This window comes from Phyllobates terribilis, unplaced genomic scaffold (genome assembly GCF_046119375.1).
Source record: "Phyllobates terribilis strain yellow unplaced genomic scaffold, ASM4611937v1 Scaffold_7__3_contigs__length_470593459, whole genome shotgun sequence".
NCBI lineage: Eukaryota > Metazoa > Chordata > Amphibia > Anura > Dendrobatidae > Phyllobates > Phyllobates terribilis.
The window spans coordinates 25598474-25611515 of record NW_027362767.1 but is presented as its reverse complement, the minus strand read 5'-3'; positions in this window follow the sequence as shown (position 1 = coordinate 25611515).

The following is a 13042-nucleotide window of genomic DNA, read 5'->3' as shown; positions in this document are numbered from 1 at the left end:
TCCTCATAGCCAACCTCTTCCTGCCCTGACAAAAAACTAAAGTTGTCGCTCCAATCAGGTATTTGAGTCTCATAATCGTCTTCCACATTGTCTCCACCGACAGGAGTTACAGTTTGGGAACTTGGGTCGACATTTTGGTCAGAACCTTCTGCGTCTGGTCCTGGATCTGACTCATAAAGATTCTGGGCATCAGTGCAGATCATTTCCTCGTCTGGATTCACAGAATCTCTGGAGCCGACCTCTGATTCCCAGGCTATAGTATGACTAAACAGCTCTGCAAACTCAACCATCTGTTCTACCCCATACTCAGACGGGCAGCTGGAGACTTGGGAGCTGTGAGGAAGCAAGTGAGATTGGGGTGACACCTCGGAGGACTGGAGTATTTGTGATTTTGAAGTTGAGGTGGAGGAGAGCCCACTTAAAGGAGCAATTGATATCCGTTGAAGCACCTGCTGTTTCTGTGCCTCATCTGGAATTTGTAGCGATTGGCGGGTCCGTAAGAAAGGGATCTTATCACATAGTCCACTAAAAGAAGTAGACATCTTAGTTTGGCTGAAAGATGGTCTTTCTTCTGCAGATGTTACTGTTGCTTTAACACCCACCCCACGGACACAACCTTTTTTTCCCTTCCCAACATGCCTATTCCCCTTTCCACCAGCATCAGGCCTTTTTCCACACATTTTGGTGGTTAACTATTTGACAACTCTGGAGTTGTTTGCCCAAAAAACAATGGATGGGAACCGAGCAGAGCTGAGTGGCCAAACTGTGGTATTAGCCCAAAAGTATTGGCTGGGTTAGATGCAGATAAAAATTATTTTGAATTTGCAACCTGGTGGAGGTTAGTATAGATTGACTAATAGAACAAGTCCCACACACTGCTACAAGCCCAAGCCCAAATATTTTTTCAGAGCTACATGCAGATAAAAATTATTTTGAATTTGCAACCTGGTGGAGTTAGTATAGATGGACTAATATAACAAGTCCCACACACTGCTACAAGCCAAAACCCAAATATTTTTCAGAGCTAGATGCAGATAAAAATTATTTTGAATTTGCAACCTGGTGGAGGTTAGTATAGATGGACTAATTGAACAAGTCCCACAGACTGCTACAAGCCCAAATATTTTTTCAGAGCTAGATGCAGATAAAAATTATTTTGAATTTGCAACCTGGTGGAGGATAGTATAGATGGACTAATAGAACAAGTCTCACACACTGCTACAAGCCCAAGCCCAAATAGTTTTTCAGAGCTAGATGCAGATAAAAACTATTTTGAATTTGCAACCTGGTGGAGTTTAGTATAGATGGACTAATAGAACAAGTCCCACACATTGCTACAAGCCGAAGCCCAAATATTTTCTCAGATCTAGATGCAGATAAAAAATTTTTTGAATTTGCAACCTGGTGGAAGTTAGTATAGATGAACTAATTGAACAAGTCCCACACACTGCTACAAGCCCAAGCTCAAATATTTTTTCAGAGATAGATGCAGATAAAAATTATTTTGAATTTGCAACCTGGTGGAGGTTAGTATAGATGAACTAATGGAACACATCCCACACACTGCTACAAGCCCAAGCCCAAATATTTTTTCAGAGCTAGATGCAGATAAAACTTATTTTGAATTTGCAACCTGGTGGAGGTTAGTAAAGATGGACTAATAGAACAAGTCCCACACACTGCTACAAGCCGAAGCCCAAATATGTTTTCAGAGCTAGATGCAGATAACAATTATTTTGAATTTGCACCCTGGTGGAGGTTAGTATAGATGGACTAATAGAACAAGTCCCACACACTGCTACAAGCCCAAGCCCAAATATTTTTTCAGAGCTAAATGCAGATAAAAATTTATTTTGAATTTGCAACCTGGTGGAGGTTAGTATAGATGGACTAATAGAACAAGTCCCACACACTGCTACAAGCCTAAATATTTTTTCAGAGCTAGATGCAGATAAAAATTATTTTGAATTTGCAACCTGGTGGAGGTTAGTTTAGATGGACTAATAGAACAAGTCCCACACACTGCTACAAGCCCAAATATTTTTTCAGAGCTAGATGCAGATAAAACTTATTTTGAATTTGCAACCTGGTGGAGGGTAGTATAGATGGACTAATAGATTGATGCCCAAAACATTTTACTTCACTATGTGCAGTAAAAAAAATTGTATTTTATACACATGTTGTGTAGCTTGCAACACAGATAGGCTACTTCACTGACTAACACACACTGCATGAGGCCTAAAAGGATTTGCTTTGCTAGATTCAACCAAATGCAGTGAAAAAAAACTTGCCCAGCACTGGCAGAGACCTGCCTGGCAAAAAGTGATAGGAACTGATGTAACCTAGCCCTCAAAAGGACTGCAATTAAAATTAGTCTTAGCTCCCAACCTATCTATTTAAGAGCACAGATCTGCCTGATAAAAATCATAGGAAATGATGTAACCTAGTCCTCAAAAGGACTGCAATCACAACTATTTCCTACTCCCAAGCTATCTGTAGATTTGTGCGAAAATTGGCTTGAAATTAACACTGAAAGTATAGCGCACACAGCAACAGCGGTGCCGTCTAACACGCAGCTGCAGCAGTGAGAAAATCGTGGCGATGGGGAAAATGGCTGGGTCTTATAGAGCAAAGAACATGTGACATACACTGCCAATGACACATGCCCTTGTTTGTGTGAAAAAAGCAGTTCGCTCCGTGTGTGCGCTGCTGATAGGCTGACAGATTGCACCTACCCACTGTTAATGTGGGAAAGAGAAAAAAAAATGGAGATCTTCATTATTTATGCAGAGATCCATCCCCTGCCCCTCCCCCCACCCCGCTGGACATTAAAACTGCGTATTAACATTAATTTTCAGCATTTCTGAGAAAAAATCCAGTTATGATTTTGGTGCACAAACAGTTATCGAACATAACCTCGAACAGCCAAATTTTTTCAAATTGTTCGTGTTCGCTGAACGGCTCGAACACCGCCCATCTGAGATTGGTGAACAGTTCGAGTCGTACACCGCTCATCTCTACTGGCCATGCCTCATTAAATGTTACTGTTCTAACATTTATGAGGACTCTTGTCAAATGTGTGTGGTCAGCAATTGAATCTGTCCTGTGCCTGAGAGAAGCTGCAGCCTATGTTCACCCAGAATAATGGTTCCCCCAGAATTTCAGTGAATTCATGTAACCGGAAGCGCACCTATCTGAACTTATTCGGTGTGCATGTAACACATATGATTACAATATCTGTGCGTGCAATACAGAGGACCAGTATACTAGGAGTCCTACACTGCCATTTATGAAGAAGGAATCAATATCAAGTGATAATCATATGTGGCATGCAGAAGTAGTGATGTTGCTTCAAAAGCATCCAGCAGCTAGACGGGTTAACACAGTCACAAAGGACAGGGAGCGGTTAGCACAGCCCCAGGTGGATTGTGGGGAACTTGTGTACTGTTCTGGATGCAACCAAAGGGAGAAGTGGTGTGTGTGATATGTATCTCGCAAAAGTGCAGGAAAGAGAACAGGATTCAAGTCCAGGGTGAAGATCAACACAGGTCAGATACACTGCACTGTTAGTTCAGGAAGTCTATCATTGGGCAGGAAGATAAGGACTGGAAGAAATTATGTCACAGAGATCATCTTTGTCATCAAATACTTCCCCCCTCCATCTCCATGCAGGATAAAGAATGCTGTGTACATTTGAGTCTCTTGAAGGAAAAAACCTGTGGTTGTGTATGCATTAAAACTGTGCTGTACTGTGCTACCGAATAATAGACTGTGTATTACTGTGCTGCAAAGGAGAATGTACTGTTATTACTGGAGCCTTTTGCTCAAAGAGACATTTACATTGCAGTGGCCGTGCTTTATTTATTGTTACTGTTCTATTGTTTATGAGGACTCTTGTCAAATGTGTCTGGTCATCAATTGAATCTGTCCTGTGCCTGAGAGAAGCTGCAGCCTATTGTTGCCCAGAATAACGGTGCCCCAAGGATTCCAACAAATTCATGTAACCATTCTTGCCACCATCTGAACTTAGTCGTCTTGCGTGTAACACATATGATTACAATATCTGTGAGTGCAATCCCGAGGACCAGTATAAGAGGAGTCCTACACTGCCATTTATGATGAAGGAATCAATATCACCTGATAATCATATCTGGCATGCAGAAGTAGTTCTGTTGCTTCAAAATTATCCAGCAACTAGAGGGGTTAACATAGTCAAAAGAGACAGGGAGTGGTTAGCAGAGCCCCTTGGGGATTGTGGGGAACTTGTGTACTATTCTGGCTGCAGCCAAAGGGAGAAGTTGTGTGTGAACTGTATCTCACAAAAGTGAAGGAAAGAGAACAGGATTCAAGTCCAGGGTGAAGCTCAGCACAGCTGGTCAGATACTCTGCATTGTTAGTTCAGGAAGTCTATCATTGGGCAGAAAGATAAGGACTGAAAGAAATTGTGTCACAGAGATCATTTTCCATATAACCCCCACCGCCCCCTCCATCTCCATGCATGATAAAGAATGCTCTGTACAATTGAGTTCTTGTGAAGGAAGACTATCATTGGGCAGGAAGATAAGAACTGCTGGGAATTGTGTCACAGAGGTCATCTTTGTCATCAAATCCTTCCCCCCTCCATCTCCATGCAGGATAAAGAATGCTGTGTACAATTGAGTCCTTGTGAAGGAATAACCTGTGGTTGTGAATCCATTAAAAGTGTCCTATACTGTGCTAACTGATAATAGACTGTGTGCTGTTGTGCTGCAAAGGAGACCGTACCGATATTACTGGAGCCTGTTTATCAATGAGACCTTTACATTGCACTGGCCATGCCTCACTGAATGTTACTGTTCTACCCTTTATGAAGACTCTTGTCAAATGTTTGTGGTCAGCAATTGAATCTGCCCTGTGCCAGAGAGAAGCTGCAGCCAATGGTCACCCAGAATAATGGTTCCCCCAGAATTCCACTGAATTAATGTAACCAGTCTCGCCCCTATCTGAACTTAGGTGGTGTGCTTGTAACACATATGATTACAATCTCCTGCAGTCCCTCTCACCAGTGGTCACCACTCACCTGACTAATATTTAACCTCTCTCTTTCTTCAGGTATCTTCCCCTCCTCATATAAACATGCCATCATAACCACTTTACTTAAAAAGCCATCCCTGGACCAGAAATGCTCTGCTAACTACAGACCTGTCTCTAATCTTCCTTTCATCTCTTAACTCCTGGAACACTTGGACCTCTCCCATCTAATCCGCTATCTCTCAGATAACTCTCTCCTCGACCCTCTACAATCTGGTTTCTTCTCCTTAAACTCCACTGAAACTGCCCTCACTAAAGTCTCTAATGATATACTAACAGCCAAATCCAAAGGTCACTGCTCCCTGCTGATTCTCCTGGATCTCTCTGCAGCATTTGACACTGTGGATCACCAGCTCCTCCTCACTATGCTCCGCTCTATAGGCCTCAAGGAAATCGTTCTCTCCTGGTTCTCCTCCTACCTCTCTGACCGCTCCTTCACTGTATCTTTTGCCAGCTCCTCTTCCCCTCCTCATCACCTTACTATCGGGGTTCCGCAGGGCTCAGTCCTAGGCCCCCTCCTCTTCTCTCTATACACTGCCCCTATTGGACAAACAATCAGCAGATTTGGGTTCCAGTATCATCTCTATGCTGACGACACCCAATTATACACTTCTTCCCCTGACATCACCCCTACCCTAATACAAAATACCAAGGATTGTTGGTCTGCTGTATCTAGCTTCATGGCCTCCCTCTATCTTAAACTGAATCTCTCCAAAACTGAACTTCTTGTGTCCCCCCCCCCTACTAACCTAACTCTACCTAACATCGAAATTACCTTGGAGGGGTCAACCATAACTTCCAAGCAGCACACCCGCTGCCTTGGGGTCATATTCGACACTAACCTTTCCTTTACTCCCTATATCCGATCACTCACTCGATCTTGTCACCTGCATCTTAAAAACAACTCCAGAATCCGATCTTTTCTCACTTTGGAAACTGCTAAGACTCTTACTGTCACTCTTATTCACTCTCGTCTGGACTACTGCAACTCTCTTATGATTGGTCGCCCTCTTACCAAAATTTCCCCTCTCCAATCTGTCCTGAATGCGGCAGCCAGGGTCGTATTCCTGTCCAGCCGCTTCACCGTTGCCTCCACCTTGTGCCAGTCATTACACTGGTTACCCATTCTCTACAGGGTCCAATATAAACTCATTGCTCTCACCCACAAAGCTCTCCACAGTTCTGCACCACGTTCTATCTCCTCTCTCATCTCAGTCTATCGTCCTACACCTGCCCTCCATTCCACAAATGACCTAAGACTAACATCCCCCATAATCCGAACCTCGCACTTCCGTCTCCAAGACTTCTCTCGTGCTGCGCCAGTTCTCTGGAATGCTCTACCCCAGACGATCCAATTAATGCCTAGCCCCGATGTCTTCAAGCACGCTTTAAAAACCCATCTCTTTAAACAAGACTACCATCTCAAATACCCAGTAAACTCACTTTCCCCTGTTCCCTCCTAAATACTATTCAAAATCTGCCCCCTACTGTTCATCTCTTTCTACACCCTCCATGCACATGATAACTGCACTCGGTAATTGAGTATTACACTTGAACATACAGGCTGATGACTGGATCATACAGCTTTATATGATAATCCCGACTTATTATATTTGCCTGACCTGAAATAACAAGCACTTTCCACCTATTGTGTCCCCCCATTTCCTTGTAGAATGTAAACTTGCGAGCAGGGACCTCACTCCTGATGTAACTGTTATACTGTCTCACCTTGTATTGAATTTATTGTTTGTACATGTCCCCGCTTAATTGTAAAGTGCTGCGGAATATGTTGGCGCTATCTAAATAAAAAATATTATTATTATTATTACAATATCTGGGAGTGCAATACAGAGGACCAGTATGAGAGGAGTCCTACACTGCCATTTATGATGAAGGAATCCATATCACCTGATAATCATATGTGGCATGCAGAAGTAGTGCTGTTGCTTAAAAAGCATCCAGCAACTAGAGGGGTTAACAAAGTCACAAGAGACAGGGAGTGGTTAGCAGAGCCCCAGGGGGATTGTGGGGAAATTGTTTACTATTCTGGCTGCAGCCAAAGGGAGAAGTTGTGTGTGTGATCTATATCTCACAAAAGTGAAGGAAAGAGAACAGGATTCATGTCCAGGGTGAAGCTCAAAACAGGTCAGATACCCTGCACTGTTAGTTCAGGAAGACTATCATTGGGCAGGAAGATAAGGACTGGAAGGAATTGTGTCATAGAGATAATTTTCCTTATAAACCCCCCCTCCATCTCCATGCAGGATAAAGAATGCTGTGTACAATTGAGTCCTTGTGAAGGAAAAACCTGTGGTTGTGTATGCATTAAAACTGTGCTGTACTGTGCTTCCGAATAATAGACTGTGTACTACTGTGCTGCAAAGGATAATGTACTGTTATTACTCTAGCCTGTTGCTCAAAGAGACATGTACATTGCACTGGCCGTGCCTCACTAAATGTTACTGTTCTACCGTTTATGAGGACTCTTGTCAAAGTTGTCTAGTCAGCAAATGAATCTGTCCTGTGCCTGAGAGAAGCTGCAGCCTATGGTTGCCTGGAATAACGGTTCCCCAAGGATTCCAACAAATTCATGTAGCCGATCTTGCACCTATCTGAACTTAGGAGGCTTGCGTGTAACACATGATTACAATATCTGTGAGTGCAATACAGAGGAACAGTATACGAGGAGTCCTTCACTGCAATTCATGATGAAGGAATCAATATCACCTGATAATCATATGTGGCATGCAGAATAGTGCTGTTGCTTCAAAAGCATCCAGCAACAAGAGGAGTTAACACAGTCACAAGAGACAGGGTGTGGTTAGCAGAGCCCCAGGGGAATTGTGGGGAATTTGTGTACTATTCTGGCTGCAGCCAAAGGGAGAAGTTGTGTGTGTGATCTATATCTCACAAAAGTGAAGGAAAGAGAACAGGATTCATGTCCAGGGTGAAGCTCAAAACAGGTCAGATACCCTGCACTGTTAGTTCAGGAAGACTATCATTGGGCAGGAAGATAAGGACTGGAAGGAATTGTGTCATAGAGATAATTTTCCTTATAAACCCCCCCTCCATCTCCATGCAGGATAAAGAATGCTGTGTACAATTGAGTCCTTGTGAAGGAAAAACCTGTGGTTGTATATGCATTAAAACTGTGCTGTACTGTGCTTCCGAATAATAGACTGTGTACTACTGTGCTGCAAAGGATAATGTACTGTTATTACTCTAGCCTGTTGCTCAAAGAGACATGTACATTGCACTGGCCGTGCCTCACTAAATGTTACTGTTCTACCGTTTATGAGGACTCTTGTCAAAGTTGTCTAGTCAGCAAATGAATCTGTCCTGTGCCTGAGAGAAGCTGCAGCCTATGGTTGCCTGGAATAACGGTTCCCCCAGTATTCCAACAAATTCATGTAGCCGATCTTGCACCTATCTGAACTTAGGAGGCTTGCGTGTAACACATGATTACAATATCTGTGAGTGCAATACAGAGGAACAGTATACGAGGAGTCCTTCACTGCAATTCATGATGAAGGAATCAATATCACCTGATAATCATATGTGGCATGCAGAATAGTGCTGTTGCTTCAAAAGCATCCAGCAACAAGAGGAGTTAACACAGTCACAAGAGACAGGGTGTGGTTAGCAGAGCCCCAGGGGAATTGTGGGGAATTTGTGTACTATTCTGGCTGCAGCCAAAGTGAGAAGTGGTGTATCTGATCTGTATCTCACAAAAGTGGAGGAAAGAGAACAGGATTCAAGTCCAGGTTGAAGCTCAACACACGTTAGATATCCTGCACTGTTAGTTCAGGAAGTCTATCATTGGGCAGGAAGATAAGGACTGGAAGAAATTATGTCACAGAGATCATCTTTATCATCAAATCCTTCCCCCCTCCATCTCCATGCAGGATAAAGAATGCTGTGTACAATTGAGTCCTTGTGAAGGAATAAACCTTTGGTTGTGTATCGGTCAAAACTGTGCTGTACTGTGCTACCGGATAATAGACTGTGTACTGCTGTGCTGCTAAGGAGACTGTACTGTTATTACTGGAACCGGTTGCTCAAAGAGACATTTACATTGCACTTGCCGAGCCTCATTAAATGTTACTGTTCTACCGTTTATGATGACTCTTGTCAAATGTGTCTGGTCATCAATTGTATCTGTAATGTGCCTGAAAGAAGCTGCTGCCTATGGTTGCCCAGAATAACGGTGCCCCAAGGATTCCAACAAATTCATGTAACCATTCTTGCCACTATCTGAACTTAGTCGTCTTGCGTGTAACACATATGATTACAATATCTGTGAGTGCAATACAGAGGACCAGTATACGAGGAGTCCTACACTGCCATTTATGATGAAGGAATCCATATCACCTGATAATCATATCTGGCATGCAGAAGTAGTTCTGTTGCTTCAAAAGCATCCAGCAACTAGAGGGGTTAACATAGTCACAAGAGACAGGGAGTGGTTAGCAGAGCCCCTTGGGGATTGTGGGGAACTTGTGTACTATTCTGGCTGCAGCCAAAGGGAGAAGTTGTGTGTTCACTGTATCTCACAAAAGTGAAGGAAAGAGAACAGGATTCATGTCCATGGTGAAGCTCAACACAGCTGGTCAGATACTCTGCATTGTTAGTTCAGGAAGTCTATCATTGGGCAGAAAGATAAGGACTGAAAGAAATTGTGTCACAGAGATCATTTTCCACATAAATCCACCCCCTCCATCTCCATGCATGATAAAGATTGCTCTGTACAATTGAGTCCTTGTGAAGGAAAAGCCTGTGGTTGTGTATGCATTAAAACTGTGCTGTACTGTGCTACCAAATAATAGACTGTGTACTGTTGTGCTGCAAAAGAGAATGTACTGTTATTACTATAGCCTGTAGCTCAAAGAGACATGTACATTGCACTGGCCGTGCCTCACTAAATGTTACTGTTCTACCGTTTATGAGGACTCTTGTCAAAGGTGTCTAGTCAGCAAATGAATCTGTCCTGTGCCTGAGAGAAGCTGCAGCCTATGGTTGCCTGGAGTAATTGTTCCCCCAGGATTTCAACAAATTCATGTAGCCGATCTCGCCCCTATCTGAACTTAGGTGGCATGCTTCTAACACATATGATTACAATATCTGTAAGTGCAATACAGAGGACCAGTATACGAGGAGTCCTACACTGCCATTTATGATGAAGGAATCCATATCACCTGATAATCATATGTGGCATGCAGAATTAGTGCTGTTGCTTCAAAAGCATCCAGCAACAAGAGGTGTTAACACAGTCACAAGAGACAGGGAGTGGTTAGCAGAGCCTCAGGAGGGTTGTGGGGAACTTGTGTACTATTCTGGCTGCAGCCAAAGTGAGAAGTGGTGTTTCTGATCGGTATCTCACAAAAGTGCAGGAAAGAGAACAGGATTCAAGTCCAGGGTGAAGCTCAACACAGGTTAGATATCCTGCACTGTTAGTTCAGGAAGTCTATCATTGGGCAGGAAGATAAGAACTGCTGGGAATTGTGTCACAGAGGTCATCTTTGTCATCAAATCCTTCACCCCTCCATCTCCATGCTGGATAAAGAATGCTGTGTACAATTGAGTCCTTGTGAAGGAATAACCTGTGGTTGTGAATCCATTAAAAGTGTGCTATACTGTGCTAACTGATAATAAACTGTGTGCTGTTGTGCTGCAAAGGAGACCGTACCGATATTACTGGAGCCTGTTTGTCAATGAGACCTTTACATTGCACTGGCCATGACTCATTGAATGTTACTGTTCTTCCCTTTATGAAGACTCTTGTCAAATGTTTGTGGTCAGCAATTGAATCTGCCCTGTGCCAGAGAGAAGCTGCAGCCAATGGTCACCCAGAATAATGGTTCCCCCAGAATTCCAATGAATTAATATAACCGGTCTCGCCCCTATCTGAACTTAGGTGGTGTGCTTGTAACACATATGATTACAATCTCCTGCAGTCCCTCTCACCAGTGGTCACCACTCACCTCACTAATATTTAACCTCTCTCTTTCTTCAGGTATCTTTCCCTCCTCATTTAAACATGCCATCATAACCCATTTACTTAAAAAGCCATCCCTGGACCAGAAATGCTCTGCTAACTACAGACCTGTCTCTAATCTTCCTTTCATCTCTTAACTCCTGGAACACTTGGTCCACTCCCATCTAATCCGCTATCTCTCAGATAACTCTCTCCTCGACCCTCTACAATCTGGTTTCCGCTCCTTAAAGTCCACTGAAACTGCCCTCACTAAAGTCTCTAATGATGTACTAACAGCTAAATCCAAAGGTCACTGCTCCCTGCTGATTCTCCTGGATCTCTCTGCAGCATTTGACACTGTGGATCACCAGCTCCTCCTCACTATGCTCCGCTCTATAGGCCTCAAGGAAACCATTCTCTCCTGGTTCTCCTCCTACCTCTCTGACCGCTCCTTCACTGTACCTTTTGACAACTCCTCTTCCCCTCCTCATCACCTTACTATCGGGGTTCCGCAGGGCTCAGTCCTAGGCCCCCTCCTCTTCTCTCTATACACTGCCCCTATTGGACAAACAATCAGCAGATTTGGGTTCCAGTATCATCTCTATGCTGACGACACCCAATTATACACTTCTTCCCCTGACATCACCCCTACCCTAATACAAAATACCAAGGATTGTTTGTATGCTGTATCTAGCATCATGCCCTCCCTCTATCTTAAACTGAATCTCTCCAAAATTGAACTTCTTGTGTTTCCCCCCCTACTAACCTAACTCTACCTAACATCGAAATTACCTTGGAGGGGTCAACCATAACTCCCAAGCAGCACACCCGCTGCCTTGGGGTCATATTCGACACTAACCTTTCCTTTACTCCCTATATCCGATCACTCACTCGCTCTTGTCACCTGCATCTTAAAAACAACTCCAGAATCCGATCTTTTCTCACTTTGGAAACTGCTAAGACTCTTACTGTCACTCTTATTCACTCTCGTCTGGACTACTGCAACTCTCTTATGATTGGTCGCCCTCTTACCAAAATTTCCCCTCTCCAATCTGTCCTGAATGCGGCAGCCAGGGTCGTATTTCTGTCCAGCCGCTTCACCGTTGCCTCCACCTTGTGCCAGTCATTACACTGGTTACCCATTCTCTACAGGGTCCAATATAAACTCATTGCTCTCACCCACAAAGCTCTCCACAGTTCTGCACCACGTTCTATCTCCTCTCTCATCTCAGTCTATCGTCCTACACCTGCCCTCCATTCCACAAATGACCTAAGACTAACATCCCCCATAATCCGAACCTCGCACTTCCGTCTCCAAGACTTCTCTCGTGCTGCACCAGTTCTCTGGAATGCTCTACCCCAGACGATCCAATTAATGCCTAGCCCCGATGTCTTCAAGCATGCTTTAAAAACCCATCTCTTTAAACAAGACTACCATCTCAAATACCCAGTAAACTCACTTTCCCCTGTTCCCTCCTAAATACTATTCAAAATCTGCCCCCTACTGTTCATCTCTTTCTACACCCTCCATGCACATGATAACTGCACTCGGTAATTGAGTATTACACTTGAACATACAGGCTGATGACTGGATCATACAGCTTTATATGATAATCCCGACTTATTATATTTGCCTGACCTGAAATAACAAGCACTTTCCACCTATTGTGTCCCCCCATTTCCTTGTAGAATGTAAACTTGCGAGCAGGGACCTCACTCCTGATGTAACTGTTATACTGTCTCACCTTGTATTGAATTTATTGTTTGTACATGTCCCCGCTTAATTGTAAAGTGCTGCGGAATATGTTGGTGCTATCTAAATAAAAAATATTATTATTATTATTACAATATCTGGGAGTGCAATACAGAGGACCAGTATGAGAGGAGTCCTACACTGCCATTTATGATGAAGGAATCCATATCACCTGATAATCATATGTGGCATGCAGAAGTAGTGCTGTTGCTTAAAAAGCATCCAGCAACTAGAGGGGTTAACAA